At 36.4% G+C, this 23,631-nt stretch overlaps 1 pseudogene; it reads right to left on the reverse strand.

The window, feature by feature from the left end:
• Positions 1 to 18,529: 18,529 nt before the first annotated feature.
• On the reverse strand, positions 18,530 to 19,754 carry LOC112836537 (dnaJ homolog subfamily A member 1 pseudogene; annotated as a pseudogene).
• Positions 19,755 to 23,631: the final 3,877 nt, after the last annotated feature.

Consider the following 23,631-nt stretch of genomic DNA (forward strand, 5'->3'; position numbering starts at 1 on the left):
ATATAAGAACATTGCAAGACTGACTTCTATGCTATTATTGTCATATCTGTTCACCTACATATGTTATACAGTACACTATGCCATGTTGTATTAATATTTCTTTCTTTAAACATTATATTTATCAAAATACTGGTTTTGATAACTTCAAGCCTTTCCTATATATCTGATGTATTTCCTTTTAGCCCAAATAATTTTCTTGAGCACCACATGTAGTGTAAGATAGCTGTCAAAGAATCCCAGGGTTTTTATTTAGTAGTTTCTCATTTTTATTTTTTCCCATTGCTTCTGTTCATTTTTTAAAATTTAAATTTTATTTATTTAAATTCCAGTTAGTTAACATACAGGGTAATATTAGTTTCAGGTGTGCACTAGAGTGATTCAGCCCTTCCATACAGCACCCGGTGCTCACCACAAGTGCCCTCCTCAATCCCCATCGCCTATTTCACCCATCCCCCTGCCCTCCTCACCTCTGGTGACCATCAGTTTGTTCTCTGTAGTTTCTTGGTTTGCCTCCCTCTCTCTCTTTTTTTCCTTCGCTCCTTTGTTTTGTTTCTTAAATTCTACATGAATGAAACCACATGGTATTTGTCTTTATCTGACTGACTTATTTTGCTCAGCACAATACCCTCTAGTTCTATCCACATCATTACAAATGGCAACGTTTCATTGTTTTGATGGCTGAGTAATGTTCCATTATATCTATACCACATCTTCTTTATCCATTCATCAGTCGATGGACATTTGGGCTCTTTCAATAATTTGGCTATTGTTGATGGTGCTACTATAAACATTGTGGTGCTTGTGTCCCTTCACATCAGTGGTTCTGTATCCTTTGGGTAAATACCCAGTAGTGTAATTGCTGGATCATAGAGTGGTTCTATTTTTAACTTTTTGAGGACTCCATACTGTTTTCCAGAGTGGCTACACCAGTTTGCACTCCTACCAACAGTGAAAGAGAGGGCACCTGGGTGGCTCAGGTGGTTGAGCATCTGCCTTCAGCTCAGGTCATGATCCCAGGGTCCTGGGATCGAGTCCCGCATCGGGCTCCCTGCTGGGCGGGGAGCCTGCTTCTCCCTCTGCCTCTGCCTCTCCCTCTCTCTCTCTGACTCTCATGAATAAATAAATAAAACATTTAAAAAAAAAAAACAGTGAAAGAGGGTTGTTTTTATTTCACTGAAGATGTCTTTATTTAAAAGTTTTTCAGGACTTCCAGTGTTCTCTTTTCTCCCTGCCTCCATTGTTTCTGGTGCAAAGTCAGCATCATCTGTATTGTCCCCCTGTGTGTGTAATGTGTTGCTATTAAACCCATCCAGTCAATTTTTTTACTTCACTTATTAGAATTTCATTGCTAGAATTATGACTTTGGTTTTTTACTCTATTTTTCTGCTGAAAATTCCATCTAATTATATTTATGAGTTATGTATATAATTTTTAATTTCTTGAATATATTTACAATAATTGCTTTAATATTCTTGTCTCTTAATGGTAATATCTGGTTACCATCTGTTTTGATTTCTATTGACTGCCTTTTTTTCTAGGATATAGGTCACATTTTTTTGTGGGTTGTTTTTTTTGTTTGTTTGTTTGTTTTTGCATGTCTAGTGATTTCTGATTGGGTAGTGAGGATTGTGAGTGATATTTGTGAAGGGTCTATATTCCGTTATGTTCCTATAGTGAATTTTATTCTATTTCTTCTGCCTTCTCTTTTAGTCCCTAATTCTGTACTCTGCCCTCAAACCAGTAAGCATAGGGTTTCTGCCTTCAGAACTGCATTTGATTGGAAGCACTTTCTGCCAAAAAGTTACAAACACAACACTTACCCCCAGCACTTTTCGTCTTTGAATGGTACATGCCCCTCCAGTTTCTGCCTGCATTCTGTTGTTTACTAGTGATTTCTCAAATTCAAATAGGTTTGCTTTTACAATATTATTTTATTTCCCCTGTGAGAATGTTGGTTCTAACAAGATAGCAATGACTAACAAGTCATTACTCTAGAAACTCCTTTTTATAAATTGTATATTTTTCATTTGATTGAATCTTGAATAATGTGAATTTATTAATGATGAATCTGTTTGTTATATAATCAGTTAATATTTATCTAGTCTTATTTTTTGTTTTTTGCCAATGCCCTCCCAGTTGCTGTTAGCATCTTTTGCTCAGAGTGCTTCACATTAATAAGTATATGATGCAAATATAATTACCAATTTAGTTATCTAGCTTCTTTATGGTAGCTGTGAGCGAACCAGAGTTATGAGTAACCTGAGCAGTGAACTTTGCATTTGTGCCTGTGTGTATGTGTGTGTGTAAAATTTTACCCATGCCTATGTTTCTGTATTCAGCATTCTGCATAGATTAATCTACAATAAGGTAACACGCTGTAGTGACCCCGGCTTCCTTCCTGAAGCTGGCATGCATTATGTCAGGAATAAACTATCCCTTCCCTGTTGACTTGTGTTTGGATTTGTTACAGCATAATCCCTAACAACTCACATTTAGGTAAGAGTTTTAATTATTTTGTACACTATAAAATTATCCATTTTAAATGTACAGTCAAGTAAGTTTTAGTCAATTTAGAAAGCAGTGCAACTATTTCCATGATCATTTTAGAACATTTCCATCACCCCAAAAGGTCTCCTTATGTCAGCATAATAGTCAATCCTCACTCCTAAACTCAGTTCAAGAAAACACATACATGTCTCTATAGTTTTGAGGTTTTTTTAAGGATTTCATTTAGATAAAATCATACAGTATATAATTTTGTGTCTCAGTTGTTTCACTTAACAAAGTATTTTTGAGAATTATTTATGTTGTTGCATGTATCAGTAGTGTGTTCCTTTTTATTGCTGGGTAGTGGTAGTATTTTATCATATGTATGTACCACACTCACTAGCTTTTGGATACTTGGGTTTTTCCAAGTGTTTTTTGTTTGTTTGTTTGTTGGTTGGTCGGTTGGTTTTTGGTATTATTGTTCATGTTTTTAAATGTTATATATTCAAAGTGGTAAGAAGATTCCAGTGCTATCTTCTTAGTGTGATCCAGGTTCTTCCTTTGTGTGCAATTTTAATTTTTCTCTGCTCATTCCCCAGTAATAGAAATTCTTAAGAGATTTCACAGTATAATTACATCCATTCAGTTTCTATAGCTATTGCTGAAGTATAAATGATCCCCTTCCCCATTAGGAAGAATTATTGTAAATTTGTTTGTATGCTTGTTTTAGTATTTCAATATTTAAACCACTTGGAATCTGTGACAAGAAGTTACTATGCTGCTATTTTTTTGAAAGTCCTTAATTAAGCTTTCCCCCAAATTTGATAATGAAAACTCTACATATCTTATTTTTCTATAATGTCATTAAGATCATATAGATCTCAGTGTGTTCTACAATAATATTTAGAGAATATGATGCTGAAGCAATGAATTACTATCACTAACAAATTATGCCTGAAAGGTCCAGCTCACACTAGTGACCATTAACTTAAATTAGTGCTACATATCTTCTTACATTTTCTATAAACACTTACAGCTTATGTTCTGTAGGTGGCCTAGCTTCAATCAAATGAATGATTATCTGTGAGATCTTGCAAGGATAAGGGAAATTTTAGAGGTATACCATGAGCAGGTTCATTAAGCTTTTGCACAGGAGTGCACATAGTCCTTCCAGTTACATTTTATTAGCCCACATTTTATTGGCCAAGGCAAGTTACACACCTGCCTTAATTAGTTGCATGATATGTAAATGCACCAGGAAGGGACAGCAAATATTGAGAAAAATGGTATGGTATTTCAAACAGGATAGGACATCTTATTTATATTAGGGAATGGATTATAGGAAGACAGGAATGGAACAGTGAACCTAGATATATTAGAAGTCCATAAAAAATATGATTGTGGCTTATACACAGCAGCTGGGGGTAGAAAGAATTTAACACATGGTAGCATCAACATGACTTGCTAATGGATTAGATGTGGATCAAGGAAAAGGGTAATTCAAAGATGACTCAAATTTTTTTATTTTATTTTTTATTATGTTCAGTTAGTCAACATATAGTACATCATTAGTTTTTGATGTAGTGTTCAATGATTCATTAGTTGTGTATAACACCCAGTGCTCATCACAACACATGCCCTTCTTAATACCCATCACCCGGCTACCCCATCCCCTGACCCGCTCCTCTCTGGACCCCTCAGTTTGTTTCCTGAAGTCCAGAGTCTCTCATGGTTTATCTCCTGTTATCAGCATTAACTCAGAAAAACGTACTCTAGGAAAGATGGTTCACTATTCAAGAGAATGAAATGTTTTTCACAACTACCACAAAAATAGTGCCAGGAGAAGATGTGTCTACATGATATGTTTTCCAAAGCATTAAAAAATATATAACACCTATGCTGTATAAAGTGATGCAGGGCCAAGAAATATGAATATTTTACAAAGTTATTCTAATGCTGATAACAAAACATAAGGAAGAACGCATTAAAAATGGGGAAAACATAGATAGACTCACTATAAATTTAAGGTAGATTTATTTGAATAATCTGAATTCATACTAGCAAATTAGAATCCAAAGAACCTTAAAATAATAATAATGTACAATGACTAAATAGTATGTAATCCAAGAATGCAGGTGTGATTCAAAACTTAGGAAATCTCTAATATAATTATCACATAAATAGGCCAAAAGAGAGTATAAATCTTATCACCTTCTACCCCTTTTTGTCCTGTGAGGTTTACCAAAGCCTTTGTTCTTAGAATTTCTTCCCAGAATATTTGCCTAACAAGGCAGATAGAACAACAAAATTCAACTACCTTCCACTCAATTTTTCCCAGTCCAAGTCTCTAGTGAGTAATTTATGTCTCAGTAATCTCCAGTCTAATTGACTCTCAGTTTAATGGGCCCCAAGCTTCTCCACGCAGGATTAATTACCTTAGAGTACTTCCACGACAAGGCAATAAGTGTTTCTGGGTTGTTTCATTTAACATTTCTTGCTTCTTTTTTCACTATTGATAGTGAATGAGAAAACTGGAGATAAATATATATTGTAAACATTGAAGGCAACAAACAACTATGTATAGCTAATTGATGTTATTTATGTTTTCATTCATTCATATTTAATATTCACACACTCAGTGAATACTTAACATTGTCCCTAACATGTTCTGAAAACTATGATAGGTTCTGCAAGTGAAATTTTTTTCTGGGAGTGAAAAATCTTATTTTAAAAGTCTATATATCTAAACATAGGAAAAATGTATTTTTAAAAAAGAAAAATAATAAGGCTCAGGTTAGCTGAAAACAAAAATCACAAGATATTTTTGATCATAGATCAATAGATCAATAGAAAATGGGATGTATGACATAGCCAAGTATTTGTTTGCCTGATATCTTCTATGTGAACCACATAAGCACAATGTGGATATATTGTACTAAAAATAGAGAACAGAGAACTTGCTTAATTTGTCTTTGTATCAATTGTGGTTCCGTTGAAAAATGGATGGCTCAAACATAAATTATGGCAATACCTGGAAGGTTTAATAAAGGGACTAATTGTAAAGATATAAGGAGGATATAGGGAAAACACAAGAAATGATGTAGCCTTTCCTGGGGCTAGGGACAGTGTGGTTGTTACCCACCCTTAGATCCAAGAACTATGGAGAGAGAGCATTTCGAATAGTCTTGAAGAAAGGACTGCAAGAGGGAGGCAGCCAGCCTAAGACAACACAACAGAGAGGATATCAGAAGAAAAAATACCCAGACTTCTCTTTCTTTTTTTCCCCATCAACCTTCACAGGGTCCTCATTAGTCAAACCTAATTAGACCCTAGAGCAAAAATTGATATAGTCACTACAAATTACCTCCCCTAAGGCAGAGGAGGGAAAGAGAAAAAAATGGATTATTTCTACCCAAGTCTTCCCAAATATGATATAAATTTATAAAAATTAAACTTTTAACTAAATACTATGATTATATTATCACGGTCATGAGTCATATCATACAGTTGAAAGCTCATAGGGCATTTATATTCTAATACACTAATAACTCCCTAACCAGAACTTATGTGACATAGTAGTATCATTGGAGTATTCTGTTCCCTTGCGCATCTCCTTACCAATAAATAGTAGCAGATACCTCAGTACAGAGCCCACATCTATATGAGCAAACAGCTATCCTGATAGCTCTAAGAATGCCACTGAGTGAATACTCTGCTGTCCTCTTTGCTTCCCCATTTTCTTCTCCTCTGTCAGACAAGCAGCCATGCAAATAAGCTAGAGACCTCACTTATGAAAGTAGCCGAGAGAAGAGCTGCCTCAGAGAAGAAGCCCTGTCTCTGCTGCTAATGCAGAGAAAGAAAGTACACACCTAGGGTGTCTGCACAACATGCCTAGGACCAAACTACAGATCTCACCCAGTTTGAAATGATTCCTGAAAGTCCTGAGGAGAAAATTATCCACAGCCTGTGCTCTTCAGCCAAGGATGTTACCCACAAAACAAAACAACAACAAAATGGTTTAGCTTTGCTCTGTAGTTTACCTTGGGCACGGTCCTACCCTAGCTTAGTGGAGATCCACTATTCTTCTTCAATCCATTTAAGATTTTTAAAAGATTTTATTACTTTTTATTTTATTTTATTTTATTAAGAGGGGGGAGAGGGAGGGGTATAGGGAGAGGGAGAGAACCCCAAGCAAACTCCATGCTGAGCACAGAGCCCGAAGCAGGGCTTGATCTCATGACCCTGAGATCATGACCTGAGCTGAAACCAAGAGTCATTCGTTCAACTAACTGAGCCACCCAGGCACCCCCAATCCATTTAACATTTAACTCATTTTATTGACATAATTGGAGTCAGCTCTACCATTTCACAACCTGTTTTATGTTTATGAGACTTCTCTATTGAAGTAGATAAAGTAGAATAATTTATCTACTTTATTTGAAGAATCTAATATTACTCCAGAGACCTACCAAATTCAACTTGAGGTTATTAAAGAATCAAAAATCCTATCATTCATGCAGTGCCTGGGTGGCTCTGTTGGTTAAGCGTCTGATTTCAGCTCAAATCATGATCTCAGGATCCTGGGATCGAGCCTCGCATGGGGCTACGCTCAGCAAGGAGTCTGTTTCTCCCTCTCCCTCTCCATCTACCCCTCCTCCTGCTTGTGCTCTCTCTCTATCTCAAATCAATAAATAAAATCTTTTAAAAAATCCTATCGTTAACTTTTCTCCTTTGTCATGAGTTGTTCGTGAAATAGTTATTCATTATGTTTTTACTTTGTGCCAAGCACTAAGATGGCAGTTGGATCCAGTAAAACCTATTTCCTCTCCTCAAGATCTCAGAATACTGAGAGAGGCAAACTTAACAAAAAGAAACAAACAAAAAACTCCAGTAGACATTTGCCTCCCATATTTTTAACATGCAGTAGTAGTATCTCTGGCTTGCTTGGAGAGGAAAAAATGCTATCGGTGGGAGTTTTCACTATGCAAATGATAGATGAATTGACTCCTGAAGGATAGCATAAGAAGAATCAGAGATGGAGAGAGGAAAAGAAGGAGGTGGTGGACTTCTCATGCAGGATCAGCATTTGAAAGCTGAAGGTTGGGACCAGGATGTAGCTGAGAGCACTGTGGCATAATTTCATCTACAGAGTGACAAGGTGCAAGCCTGGAAAAGTAGGCAAGGAGGTGGGTCATGAAGGACCTTGTATGTCATTAACATGAAATATTTTAGGTTTTATTGATTGTTTACCAGTACACACCTTTAAAGTTATATTCAAATAAAATCACAATTTATAACAGGGATAGCTTCCATATATTATCACTAAGTGAAATAATTGGGATAATTTCAGTTTAATTACACTCAAAATGGACAAATTCTAAAATATCTCTGTAATTTAATCTAATATCTATCTTTTAAATTTGTCTGTGTTATGGAGTCCAAAGTCTTGAATTTATTAATTAAAATAATGGTAACATTATAAAATATTGGGGGTTGCAAGATATATTATCAAACCATGCCAGATGTATAAAATAGTAATTGTACGTGCTACAAGTGGGAAAATGCTAATAAGAGCAATTGAATTTCCCTCAGCCAAATCATTAATAAAACTCTGCAGCAAGTTAGATTTAAATATATTGTTTAATGGTGCTGATTATCTTCAGATTTGTAGTTACTCCCTAATGATAAGAACAATATGTATGACATTTTTTGATAACAATTATAAAAATATTACTAATTATTACTAACTTTTATTGAATGATTCCTGTGTGCCAGGCCCAGCACTAAGTACTTTCAATTACTTATCTCATCTAATTCTCATAATAATCATATAAGATAGGTACCATTAATAACTGCATTTTAAAGGGGAAAAAATCTGAGACTTAGTCTAAATAAATTACCCAAAGTATTTTAACCAGTAATTGATACAGCTCTGATTCAAAGCCATGTCTTTCTGCTTTCTGAGGCCAAGGAAAAGACTTGGGATAAACTCACTTTTCCTTTATCTATACTAACCCATTTCATCTTTTATAAAATATAGTAATCTGCTAAATCAGGAAAAAATAAAAAAACTAATACTGAAGTCTGTTAATGGGAAATAATTTCTTCTTCCCCCTTAATAAATCAATTTTTACTCTGAAGCATGACAATTAATGAGGTTTATCATGGTATGCCTAACTATGGGCTGTTATTAACAGTCGTAAAATTATCAGGACATAACATTTGACTTGATAACCTGGCATGAACAAATTTCCAAAGATTGATTTTTATGGTGCATACATTAGTATTCTCATTCATTGTTCTCAGTTGGTTGACTGCTAATTCCAGCAAAAGAGAAAGAAGAAATTCTTAAGTCTACTTTCCCCCCAGAACAATATAGCTCTGGTCACATTACATTAGCATGATGGAAGTATTTGTGGCAAATTATTTATATAAAGTTTACGTTCCATAAACATTGTTTAGGTTCAAAGCAGTTTTATCACCAGTTAAAGATGTTGTTTAATGGAAAAATGAATTAATTTCCTATTGTGACTTGTTTTTAGAAGCAAAATAGGGCTTTCGTATTATTGAACATAAGAAAGTTGCTTCCTTAACATAGCTTACTTTCTCTAGACACAGATTCAGTACCTCTCACAGCAAAAACATTTGAGGTTTAAAAAAAAAAAAACACGATAGCCCTGAGAATATGAAGATGCTATATATGTAGAGGGAGAGAAAAACTGTTAAATCATCCCTACTGACATTATGTTACAGAAGACAAGCTGTATTTTCTTGCCATGTAGACTAATGAAAATATTTCCTTCTAAGAAATCATGTAGAAAGAACTATCAACTATTTCTCTGCTACAAAAGAAGTTAGAATTTTTTAAAAGTGAATTTTTCTGCTATCAGTGGTCTTTTTGAAAGGTCATCACAATGCCATTATATTCTTATACTTTTCTTACTGTGTGCAAAGACTTTAAATGTACAATATATTTTACAATATACTTGCAACATTAATAAAATTAAAAAGTTGTATACACTGGGCAAATGCTTTTAATGCTCACTACATATGTGTTATTAGACACACACACACACACACATACACACACACACACACACACACACACACTTTCTTACGGATAACAACAGATTTCAGAAAAAGATCAGGAATTTAACCAAAGGAATAAACATTAAGGTTGGGAATAAAAGTTCAGAGCCAGGCGTGGAAAGGATCATAGCCTACCAGTTGTGGTTTTCCTTTCCTCTCTATACATCTCCTTCCTCTGCCACATTACAGCACTCAACTGTAAACCTGCAAGTACCCTCAACTCTCTTGCCACATAACCTCTGCATAAATGTTCATAAATGAACATTCCAGCCACTATCCTACTTTATTTTACAATTCTTATCACTGCTCTAGATACTCATAATTGTTTGAGTATGTATCTCTTTAAATTCGTGGCATTAAAGTTTAGCTAAAGTCCACGATACTTCTTGAGAATCCTTTCTTGTGTGACTCTAATCATTTTCATCTGCCATTTTCCTCAATGGTATCTTCAAATTTCCAATGCTTTCTTCAAACTACTTCTCCAATTCCTGACATGCTCAGGATACCCTGCCATCTAATTTAGCATTTGAGTGCATATGATGTCCTATTCTCTGCCAACAAACCTATTTGCATACTCACATATTTACATATTTCCCCTCATTGCATCACTTCTGCCAAGGCCTGTGAATAGCGTCCCTGGGCTTGGACAGAAAGCAACCCTGTGAGAGGTGAGAAATGATCTCTCATTCTGGCCACCATCATAACACAAAAGCAATAAGAAGAAAAAAAGAGTGTCAAGAATCCTTACTACCTAGCTACAACTACCCCCTCCTCCTGCCAAATATCATAGCATCTCCCGAAAATGGGAGTCACGTTTGCAGTGTTTATCCCGGAACTGCAGTGGTGGCCGAAGCAGTGACTCTAGCGGCACAAGGAGGACACAAGGCAAACAGGCTCAGATCTAAAGTACAGTTGACCCTTGAACAACTCAGGGGTTAGAGGCGCTGACCCATCTGCAGTCCCCAAACTGAGTGTAACTGTTGAATCCCCAGAAACTTAACTATTAATAGCCTACTGTTGACCAGAAGCCTCACTGATAACAAAAACAGTAGATTAATACATGTTTTGTAGATAACATGTATTATATACTGTATTCTTACAATAAGCAAAGCTTGGAGAAAAGGTCTTATTAAGAAAATCATAAGGAAGAGAAAATACTTTTACAGTACGGTACTTCATTTATGGGAGGGAAATGCAGATAAGCAGACCCAAGAGTCAGCTGTATTTTGTTTTTTATTTTTCTGTCCACATTTGAATTTCACTTCGACCCATGGCCTTAACAACAGGGACAAGTGAGTACCCCTAAAAACCATGAATCCAGACAATGGATTCTGGACAACAGTAATAAATTCTGAGCACTCCAGGGCAAATAGGGGCCTGATATGTGGGAAAGGAATGAGATTGGTCCATGGGCAATAAAGCATAGAGCCACTATCACAAAGTGGAAAAACTGGGATTAAAGAAAATAAATTGCTACTGAAGAATCTAAAAGTTCTGGGCAGTGAGGCAGAAACTGGAAATGAAGAAATAAGAAGGAAACCACATACATGAAACCAATGTTAAATTTAGTGTTGGAATTAAGGGAATAGAAGGGGCCTGGCGAGACTCCTCATGGTGCTGGCTCACAAGTACAAGTGATTTTTCTGGTGATCTCTGACTTCAAACTTGCAGGAAGAGAGACTATTGACCTATTTGAAAGTGACCAACTTAATTGCCTTTTCTTTTATGTTTTACATTTTTTAAAATGATTCAGATGTGTTAGACTTTTAATTATGTTAATATCCTTTCTGATATTAAGGTGAGGTTAAGAGATGGCCATCTTTAGCTTTTTACTGATACCACAGGACTCATCAGTTAGCCAAGGGTGTGTTCCCCTCAAATCCACACAGTTTATTACCACAGGTATTGGCCACCATTCTTTGTGTATATTCTCAAGCCATGATAACCCGGGTTGGACTACCTGAGCTGTGACATAGCTTTTGTCTTGCTGGTCTAACACTTATATTTATATATTAATTCAACAAATATATATGGAGTGCCCATGTTTTTCTAGTCACTTTGTGTATGCTCCAGGTTACATATATAAAGAAAATAGGCGTGATCCCTGACTTGATTAAGGTCACACTCAGGGAAGAGAGAAAGTTGAGTGGATAGATTAGCTAACCCTTTCTATAACAGCATAACCAGAGTGAAAAGAATTTGATCCAAGTTGAGGAGCAATCCAGTAATGGTTTTAGTGATTCCCTGAGGTCTTAAGTGAGATAGGACATATCCATATGCTCCTAATCACAATAATTTAGAGGTGGGGAGTGAGGGCCAGTAAAAGAAATAATCTTCTCCATATGTAGAATTAGACTATATCATCTCCAGTAATAATTAGCACTAGTGTTCATGTGATAAGCTTACTACGAGGTGAAGCATATGGAAACAAGCATATCTATAACTCTAAATAGTAGGTTTGATCTAGAACTGCAAGACCCAGATGGATTAGAGCCCTCTGTTTTAGGAACCTGTGAACTGGGGAAAAGGGAAAGGTGAATGCTCATCCAGATGAAATCCAAAAACAACTTTCTTTTCTAGAAAATAGGAAGAAACCAAAAACTAAAACTTATTCCTATAGAAGGGGTAGTTTTTCCTGAGAGAAGGAACTGGGTTGCCACCTGAGTGGGGGGTTATAGTAGAAAAGGAAAGGGCACCTGAGGGGAGAAACCCAGAGCAGGAGCAGAGCTATTCCACAAATGATCTCTTCTGTTAGGGCTAAGTCTGGAAGTACTTTCCCTGGAGATTTTATCTGTCTTCCCGGTCTCTAACTCCACTTCTCCAATAACAGAATGCCAGGATTTCTTAACAGAAACACCCATTCTGACTATTATATATAGTTCTCCTATCAGAGCTTTCTCCATTTCTTGTGTCTAAAGAATAAGGGAAATGTGTACTTAGCCAATATGCAAGCCTTTATTCTTTATACCCTCTAATGCCCTTCTGGAAGTATTCAACTTTTTGGATTATCTAAGTAGGTAGATGGATTCTACTGATGTGGTAGAGGTTTGAGGTCAGGATGGTGAAAGGAGGGATGGGCATATACTGCTCAGTTTTCTCTTTAGGCCCTTGAAGAGAAACTGGGTAAAGGAGCAGGCAACTTTTGGTGGATGATGATACAATATCCCTGGAAATTGTTGGTGTCATGAGAAAAATCCATGACACTGGAGGTGCCCAAGAAATTCCAGGGAAAGGGAATTATGTCTTAAGTTCTGTGACTTCTCTGTGAGCAAATGAAAATCATTCTTTGAGAAGATAAAGAGAAGGAGCTGAGTAAAACTCAGATAAAAAGATGGGTGCCTGGGTGGCTCAGTCAGTTGGGCATCTGCCTTCGGCTCAGATCATGATCCCAGAGTCCCAGGATCGAGGCCCCCATCCAGTTCCCTACTCAGCAGGGAGTCTGCTTCTCCTTCTGACCCTCCCCACTCTAGTGCTCTCTCTCTCGCAAATAAATAAATTAAATAAATAAATAAAATCTTTGAAATAAATAAATAAATAAAATCTTTGGGAAAAAAACTCAGTTAAAACATAAGAGCTCACAGTCACATTCAAAGCTCATTTTGACTCTCCATTGTTTTCATGTTCTCTGATGCTATCTCTCTCAAATTCATAGGTGAATTGTCTTTATTCAAATTATGTCCATATGGTTCAGGGCTCTTTTTGTCTGGGACAGGTTTTAAAACAGAGGTCAAAAAAAGTGAAGGTTAACAACCCACTTTTTGAGAATATTGCTGCTTAATTTCCTAGTGAATAGCATTTGTTATGCATGTATCTTGCCAGTCATAAAGTTTGCAGCAGAAGGGAGAAATCAAGCCTAAGAGGAAGGTTTCAGGGTGAAAGTGAGAACAGGTCCACACAAGTCTCTCTCTTTCTCCCTCCTACAGGAGAAGGAAATGTCTAGAATAATGTTTCAAAAAAAAAAAATGCATGGCCAGTCCAAACCAGGAATCCCGTGGTCAAAAACACACCCTGTTTGGGGAGAGGGAGGAATGGTGGTAGAGATAGTTGTGGAAGCAGAGTTGCTGTGAGGATAGTAAAAATAGTATAATCAAAATCAAGTATTCCAGGTATCTTATCTAGTTGAGAAAGAACAAGGAGGAGGACTCATTGCTATTGTCCCAGCTCTCTTCTCCTTCCTTCACTATTGCCCCATACATTGGAAATGATTAGGACTGAGAGATACAAGAAGGAAGTAGATCTCCACTAAGAGTCAGGGCACAATTCAGGACTTAAAGGAAAGGGAACTCAGTGAAACTTCTGACCAGCCTGTGGCTACCTCAGTCTCTCAGATAGTGTTCTAACCTCTGCCCATAGGCAGAGAACTTAGAAGATACTCCCAAATGGGGCATAAAAAAGAAATCTGAAGACTCCATGGGGCCCTTAAGCCAAGCCAGAGGGTAAGAGTTGACTCACAGACCTACTCCTTTCTCCAGCTGGAGCTCTTTCTTTTCAATATTTGTTATGCTTGTTATTTAGGGTTTTTAGTTTTTTGTTTTTTTTCTTTTGTATTGCTTTGGGTTTCTCTTCAGTGGTCTTCTATTAAAATGGCCACTATTTAAGGGCGCCTGGGTGGTTCAGTTGGTTAAGCATCTGCCTTTGGCTCAGGTCATGATTCCAGGGCCCTGGGATTGAGCCCCACGTCAGGCTCTCTGCTCAGTGGGGAGTCTGCTTCTCCCTCTCCCTCTGCCCGCCACTCCACCTACTTGTGCTCGCTCTCTCTCTCTCTCTGTTAAATAAATAAATAAAATCTTTAAAATAAATAAAATACAATAGCCACTATTTATAAGGAGTGCAGGGGGAGGAGAGCTAGTCAAACCAGGAATACCCTTATCCTGAAGCCAGAAGTCCTGATTTTAATCATGTTCTTGTAGCTCTCAGAATGTTTCCAGCACCTTCCCTCCTTGAGGGATTTTATCCACAATTTATCAGCTCTACCCTTTTATGAACTTGTTCATAAACTTGTTCAGCTACCTATTGGATGATTTCAATTATTTTTCTTTTCTCCCTCCAGATTTTGTGATGCTGTATTAATCATTAAAAGTACAAAGTTCTCAGCATTAACAGTGTACAGAAATGCTTAAAACTATTTTAAGGGTTGGGGGTTTCCCAGGAGGATACATATGAATTTATAAATCTCTGAAATGGTATTCCAAATGAATTCACTTGGGGAAAGGTTTACTTTTTAAAAAAATTATTTTGAGTAAGGTAACTGGAATTTATAAGTAAGTCAGGGCAAGTATTTCTCAATTCTGTCAATCTTTTATGGTATAAGATGGTTTATTTCACAGATAAATTGTTATTATAACTCACAGTAGACTCCAAAATAATCCAAAACACAGTAGTAGAACAATCCCCTGGAGAACATGGAGCCAAATAAATCATGTTTTGTAACATTTCTCACCTCACCAGGGAAACATTTTTATCCAGGTGAAATAAGGATAAATACCAAATGCATTCATAATTCATTGGAGGGCAATATGAGAACTAAGAAAGTGTGTAGAAGAGAATTGCATGCCTTTTGACTATGGAAAGTCCTCAAAGAAATCAAATTAAGAAAAATAAATTTTCCCCTGGGTTGTTATAAGCCTTGATAATGGACTACATCGCAGATATTCAAGATCACTTTAAAAAAGACATACAAGGAGCAAGCAAAGAAAAATGATATTGAAGAAGAACATTCTCCCAGGTAACAGAGAATGCAAGACTCATCCCAGAGTCAAAGAAACACTTGGTTTCAAAGAAGAAACACTTTCAGAGGGGTTAAGGAAGATAAAACCTGGAAAGGGTCCACTGACCTTGGCAATTTGATAAGGGGTTCTGAAAATTAAAGCAAACTTTCTTCTTTCCCATGATCCCCTTGAAGTATCTCAAAGCAGTTGGCTTTGCAAGATCAAATATTTGGGTTTTTCTTTCCAGCTAATTGATTTTACATATATTCCTTTAAGAAATGCCTTCAGGCCTCAGACTCTTTTACTGTACCATGTATAAACACACACACACACACACACACACACACACACACACACACACTAGAGAGACAAAGAGACAAAGGGGGAGAGACAGAAAGATAGAGAGACAGAAAGACAGAGAATTTACTCATTGAGGGGCCAGGATCTAGATTTTTTTTAAGTAGCCTTATACTGTATTTATTTTTTTAAACCTCTTTTCCTTTCCCATTGAGACTGGAAGGATATAGAAAAGCATATAAAGATATATAGGTAAGTATAATGTGGGAATGGGAAGACAGAAAATAAAGGAAATTCATACCTTAATAGCCTTCTTTTCCTGTGAAGTAGGAAGGTAAATTTAAAAAAAAAAAATGTGGTAGTTGTGGGATTTAAGGAAAGACATACTAATTTATTTAGTAATTTAGTTTAGACTAATTTATTGAAGGGAATTATAAATGGAGCCAAACAGAGACATAGAGTAATATAGTATGAGTGTTTTGGTTATTCACAAATCCTTTATGTCGCAAAAGATCCTCTTATGGTTGTATGATATATGACCTGATTACTGTGTCAGCTTTATCTCTGAGCTGCATTTTTTGAAGGACTTTTTGAGAGGTCTGCATGATAATTTAGCTGTAATGTAATATAATCACAAGTGGCAGAATGTCTGAGGCTGGGACAGACTGACAAAATAATGAATAAACCACTTGCTTTCCAAACATAAGCAGTGTAATTTTGGTAAATAATTATGCAGGCTCTGAAAATGCATACCCAACATATACACACATCAGATACACATACACACATGTTAAAATACATGCATCCACAGTCTAAAGCTAAATAAATACAAAATAACATTAGCTTTAACATGGATTCATTGAAATATAATACGTAGAAGAAATGGTATAACAAATTCACTGTAATTTGCTCCAAATAGACATCTACTATGATCGCTTCTGTGAGTCAGTTTTTGGAAGGATTACCAGAATAATTAAAAGAACTGAGATCATTTCCTTTCTTCTGAAAAAAAAAATCATGGGGGACTTAGTAGCTCTCTCCAGGTATTTGAAGGACCATCAAATAAAGAAGAGGTAAGACTTATTTATTAGAGCACAAAATCTAGAAGTAGAACTAAGTAGAAGTTACGTTATAGCTGATACAAATTGAATTTTCTTAGACGTTGTTTAACAATAGAATGAGATTTCTTGTGAGGAAGTCAACTCTTTGTGACAAAATGAACAGGGGAATTGGCTTTTTGCTGCAATGCTCTCATTAAAAGGATTTGTGGTGGGAGAGGATTAATTGTAGGGAGTCCATTATAACTCTAGGATTTTGTGGTAGATTATTATATGTGAGGCAATACTGCATACAAGTTCTGTGTGCACAGACAAGTATACTTAAGTTTACTCTTAGACCCCCTTGCATTTCATTTAATAAATAATTTGTTTCTTCAGCATTGTTGAAGGTTCTGAATATCATATTTAATAAAACTGTCTTATATTTTTACAAATGGTGCTAATTAATCAAAGTGTAGAAATTAGCTGATACTTCATTTTTTATTGAAGTATAGTTGACATACAATATTCTATTAGTTTCAGGTATATAACATGGTGAGTGATTCAACAGTTTTGTACATTATGAAATGCTCAGCACAATAAGTGTAGTTACCACCTGTCACCATACAAAGTTATTACAATATTTCTTTAAAGATTTATTTATTTATTTTAGAGAGAGTGAGAGAGAGAACAGGCAGAGGAGCAGAGAGAGAGAGAAAGAGAATTTCCAGCAGACTGCCCACTGAGTGTGGAGTCCATGGCAGGGCTCGATCTCACCATCCCAAGATCATGACCTGAACCAAAATCGAGAGTCAGATGCTCAACCAACTGAGCCACCCAGGTGCCCCCAAAGTTATTACAACATTATTGACTATATTCCCCATGGAGTGTTTTTCATCCCCAGGTCTTATTTGTTTTATAACTGGGATGTAAAATAAATGTATCTTTAATGAAGACATCTCATCTTGCAGTCATATTAATCAAGTTATGAAATAATATTTCTCTGTTCTGCATATAAAACATTTGCCCATATTTTGACACAAGCTCTATATATTTCATTATTAATAGATCCAGAACAGATCCAAAGTTATATGCAGTGTGTAATAAGAACCCACACTTTTCTTTATATGTATGGAATGTATTTTATATTAGAACACACATGAAAATGCTACATGTCAAAGTTTTAAAACAGCTTTAAGAGTTACTAATTTATTACTGTAAAGGAGCTCATGAGTGGTTAAAACTTCACTCTAAGATATGGTAAATATCTAGGGAATCTCTTAAGATTTAAAAATATATCTATTTTCTAAAATGATAAACCCATTCAAGATGTTAATGAACACTAATGACTATAGAGAAAATATGTTAGCAGGAGCATATTAAAATACAGGTCAACTTTATATTGTCACTCCAAAGCACAGAGTGCAGTAGGACATAGCCGGAACCTACAGACTAAGGGTCTTAATAACATTGGGTGGACCAGGATCTTGAGGTAAAAAAGAAAGAGAGGGAGAGGAAGAGAGATGTGGGGGTGGGGGAATGAGGGAAGGAGGAAAGAAGAAGGAAAGAATGAAGGGAGTCAGTGAATGGGGAAGAGGGAGAGAGTGCAGTCAGGCCTTTTTATCTGAGCAGCCCTGAAAAAAGGAAAGTGTAGTATTAATAATAGGTTCACAAACCAGGCTTCACTCTGGCTATCTCAGGTATGAGAGTGTAGCCCAGGATGTTGTGGTGTACCCTACTTTTCACAGAGATTTTTTCATACTGTACCACATCATGAATGCTTTTTTTTTTGAGCTTTTATATTTGAGTTTATTCTTCATTTAAAACACTACTATAGTTGAATATTAAAACAAAAACAATAGCAAGTAGTGAGCTATGATTATAGTCCTTCTCTCATTCACTACTGCATATAAAATGCCAGCAGTGTTATTCACTGGCCCCATTAAGAGGTCTGACACTGAACACCACCCCTGGGATGATGTTCATCATCCTCATAGGCTTCCCCATTGTAATGGCACCGTCTTTCCTGATTTGGATCAAAGTCCACCAGTTCTACCTGGTCCATTTCATCAGTCTCTTCTACGTCCTTCCTCTCAGGTAGGAGTTTTTCCAGCAAAGAAAGTTTATCAGGAGAGAGAAAGCCATTCTCAGGAAAGTTTACCTTAAATTCAATGATTAGGCGACCCTTCTCATATGGTCTACGATAAATTGGCATGCCTTCATTTAGCACACACTTGATATCTCCATGCTTGACAATTTGACCTGGGTGAGAGGTGATGACGATGGTTTGGTTGTCAAGAGTAGATATTGGCTTTTGAAAGCCACACAGTGCTTCAACCAGCTGTATGTCCATACACATGAAGAGGTCTTCTCCTCGCCGAGTAAAAACATCGTGGTCCTTCTGATCTAAAACAATGATAATATCTCCTGGTTCCAGTCCTGGTTCTTGGTCTCCTTCACCATGGAATGTTATCTTCTGGCCGTCCCTCATGCCTTTGTCAATATGAACTTCTAGAATCTTCTTCTCTCGAACTATCTTCCTCCCATTGCAGTTTTTACATCTGTCTTTGGGACTGATCTGTTCCCCACTGCCCTGGCACTCCATGCACACAGACTGAATTTGCTGAACCATTCCAAGTCCTATCTGATGAATTCTTATTTGCATTCCAGTACCTCGGCAATTGGGACAACATTCGACTGTTCCTTTCTTACCACCTCGGCCTTCACATTTATCGCAAATCACATTCTTTTGCAGAGCTAGTTTTCGTGTTGCACCATTATATAAATCTTCTAAGGTTACTGAGAGCTGATGCACAACATTTTTACCTCTCCTTTCTCTCTGCATCCTTCCTCCTCCTCCAAAAAACCTATCAAAGATGTCCATGGGGGAGCCAAAACCGCCACCAGCTCCACCTTCTTTAATTGCCTGTTCTCCTCCTTTGTCAGGTAATTCCCTTTTCTTTGCATCAGAGAGTACTTCGTAAGCTTGAGAAATCTGTTTAAACTTCTCTCCTTCATTTGGATTCTTATCAGGGTGGTACTTCAAGGCCAGTTTCCTGTAGGCCTTTTTCAATTCCTCTTGGGTGGCATTGGGTTTGACCCCCAAAACATCATAGTAAGTGGTGTCTTTCACCATTTTCTACAGCCAGTGAGAGGGCCGAGGCCGGTGTCGGGGAGCGGGAAGGAGCGCGTTGCTGGGCGCAGCTCCGGCAGCCGCCGCTCCTTCGCGTCTCACCGAGCGTTCTGGAAAGTTCCGCCTCATGAATGCTTTTCATGCTCAAAATATGATGGTCAATATGAAGTTATACTGACATTGGCCCTATCTTTAAGAAAAGTACAAACTAAGGACAAAATAGAGACAGAGATGAATATATGTAAGCACAAAAGAAGGGACATAAATATACATGATTTAACATTTCATTTCAAAGCATGCGCTAAAACATAATTATTATTTTTAATTCACCATATTTATCAATGGAACATATGTGCTAATGCATGTTGTTCATCAGTAGGAAACAAATCAAGCATTAAGCCTATTGGTAGTAACATAGCAGTTAACTTATATTAAGTGCTTATTATGTGACAAAGACATTATATGCAGCTTCACGTCAGAATCTCACAACAATTCTAGGAAAAGTAATATTAGCCCCTTTGATGAGAAAATGAGAAAACTCATGATTAAGGGAAGTATAAGTTTATTCACCCAGCTGCAAAGGATTAGCAGCTGGTTACAAATTATATCAAGTGTGTATACTCTAGTGCAAGCTGAGAAGCACTGGATGGTCATTCCCATAGTCCAGTTAGTGTGACCCTCTATTCTGGTTTGCATGGGGCAGGTCACTTTACAGCTGTTTTCCCTGGGTAATTATAAATAGAGCCACCTTTCACTTTCAGAGTGTTCCAGTTTAGTAATAAATACATGCTCATTCTAATACTCCATATTGCTAGAATCAACCTGTTCTCCTTCAAAATTCAAAATAGTATATAGATGTGTGCGTGCACATGCCCACAATAGGCATGTGTGTCTGTGAGTGCGTGGTTCGCTAAATTACAGTAAGGGATGAAAAATGACCATAATGTAGCAATTCTTTTATAGATCTCATGTTCTATTCCTCATTTTCAAGAAATCTATTTAATAAAAGCTGAAATAGAAAGTAGATAATTGTGTGCTGAATCTGGATTGCAAGTATAATCAACTTGAATAATTATAACAAAAACTTAGTCATCTGTCTATAAAATATGCCCTTAATGGAATGCTAGAAAACTTTTTCACAAAAGGTAAATTAATATTCATATGCTGATCAAGTGGGTACAACAATCAGTTAGATTAGGCCTACTGAATATTGCTTATTAAGGAAATAATAATGTTTATTCTCTAAATTTTGGTACTCGAACATCAGGTGACTTAATGTAATATTTTTTCCTTTCGATGTATGATTTTATAAATAGAATGATAAACATATAAATTGAAAATGACTTCATACACTGTATAGAATCAACTTTATAAAATTCACTAGACCAGTAATCTAAGTATTTGTATACAAATGTTGAATAAAAACTATACAAAACTTACTTTATATATATATATGCTTAATGTATTTTATATATATAGTGTACATAACTTTACTAAGCTCTATTACATACATGACTATGTATACATATATACATATGTACTTCCCATATCAGCATTTTGTATTTTATTTGTATAACATGTAATGATAGAAACTAACATTTATTGAGCATTATATTAAGTGCAGGGCACTCTGCTAAGCACATTACATTTACTTTATCATCTAATCCTCATAATGGCTCTGTGATTACAAGGCACAATTATATTCATGATCTCAGGATTAGGAAACTGAGTCATTCCCCAAGATTATACTGCTATTAAGTAGTAGGACCAAGAATCAAATGTGAGCAATTTGTCCACACTAATCTTCCTTCATGGGTCACACATGTAAAACTGAAATTCATACATATATCTTTTAGTTTAAAGACTAATGTTAACTCCTAATTTTCCCATAAATTGCGAAGAAAAATAACTTTTCGGGGCGCCTGGGTGGCTCAGTCATTAAGTGTCTGCCTTCGGTTCAGGTCATGGTCCCAGGGTCCTGGGATCGAGCCCCACATCGGGCTCCCTGCTTGGCGGGAAGCCTGCTTCTCCCTCTCCCACTCCCCCTGCTTGTGTTCCCTCTCTCGCTGTGTCTCTCTCTGTCAGATAAATAAATAAAATCTTTAAAAAAAGAAAAATAACTTTTCTCATTTTCCTTTCCAGCATCATGCTGTTTCCATATCCTCTGATCTATTTCTGTAACCCACTCTGGTCTGTATTGTATGTCAGTACTCATAAGTAGAATTAATATTTCCATTCAAAAAGACGATTTTTGGGTTAGATTGGTTTTCTATGCAATTTACTTACAGTTCATATAAAATTTCACCAACATTTATTTGCCTCTTGTCTTTTGCTTACTAAGATTTTATGGTCACATATCTCTGCAAATACTAGATTTCAGGCAGTCTAGGTCATTTAAACATGTCTGTTTTGCAATATTCTTGTTGAACCTATTTGGGAAAAGATTTGCCTCTCTCCTAAGTGAAAAGACTGTAGAGGGGACATGGTTTATGGGCTTCCTCGCTGGGGTGCTGTCAGATTTTGAGATGTATGTTTTAAAAATATCGTGCTCCATTACCCAGAAATAAATTATCTCCCATGACTTACTGCAACATGCTATTAAATATTTCTTGTATTTACTATTAGCCCGGGTTTTTGTAACAACACAGTTTTAAACATGTGTTGGGGGTGGGACATATGTGTATTTGTGAGTTATACATAAGCAGTTACTGTATCTATTTAATTATTTATAATGAGAACCCTTTTTAGATTTTAAATATTTCCTGGATTCATATGATGACTCAGGTCACAGTTTTATATGAGATAAGAAGAAATTGGAAATAAGGAAAATTCTGCCAAGTTTCAGACCAAATAATTGAATATACATGTTTTCCAGCTTGAATTTGATAAATATGCTATTTGCATTAATGTCTATTAACATTTATATCTGTGTACTTTCAAAGATTGTCTAAGATTTCATGGAGAGTTAAGAATCCCAGATTTATAATTTTTGATTCTTTAATGTTTAATAAGAATCCTATCTTCTAACTCCCCTGCAGCCTTGCCTTTTTTCCCCAAATGGGCTTTCCATGGCTCATTAACTCTGAATGTGTAATTACATCAGACAGGCCTATAGGGGAAGGAGGCATTTACCCAGAGGACCTAAGATGAAATCTTTTAACAGCAAAACATCCTCTGGTCATATATTTGAAGCCATCTCTAGTTTTCTACTAACTTAAAAAACTAAATCATTGACACAACAAAAGGAATGTTAAAGTACTATTTTTTGCCAACGTGCTCAGTATCATTTGAGCACTAGTAAATCAGATAAAATCAGAAAATTCATTTGGACCAGGATACATGTTATCAAATGTAACTCTAAAGTTTGTCAAGGAGGAGAGTTCTTTCTTGATGGAAAAAATAGAAAAAAGTTACCCTTAGGGATGCCTGGTGGCTCCATCTGTTAAGCACCTGCCTTTGGCTCAGGTCATGATCCTGGAGTCCAGATATTGAGTCCCACATCGGGCTCCTTGCTCAGCAGGAAGCCTGCTTCTCCCTCTGCCTGTGACTCCCTCTGCTTGTGCTCTCTCTCTCTGACAAATAAATAAATAAATAAAATCTTTTTTAAAAAGTTACCTTTGTTCACATCCTAGTGTGATGTCATTTATGTCATGACCATAAAAATATATTCTAAGTTTGAATCTGATTTTAAAACAAATATTTGAAATATTACTCACTGTGACAAAAAAAAATCTATACTCATCCTGTTCTCTTGCAATAGACACAAATAATGTAAATCCTCTTCACTAAAGAGATACTGACTTCAGGTTTCAGCTTCAACATGTAAAGAGTTTGGAAGTTGCCAGTCCTGTACTTAAAACAAGAAAAATCTGGACAAATG

This window comes from Callorhinus ursinus, unplaced genomic scaffold (genome assembly GCF_003265705.2).
Source record: "Callorhinus ursinus isolate GAN/ISIS: 27379988/994484 unplaced genomic scaffold, GSC_fseal_2.0 scaffold24, whole genome shotgun sequence".
NCBI lineage: Eukaryota > Metazoa > Chordata > Mammalia > Carnivora > Otariidae > Callorhinus > Callorhinus ursinus.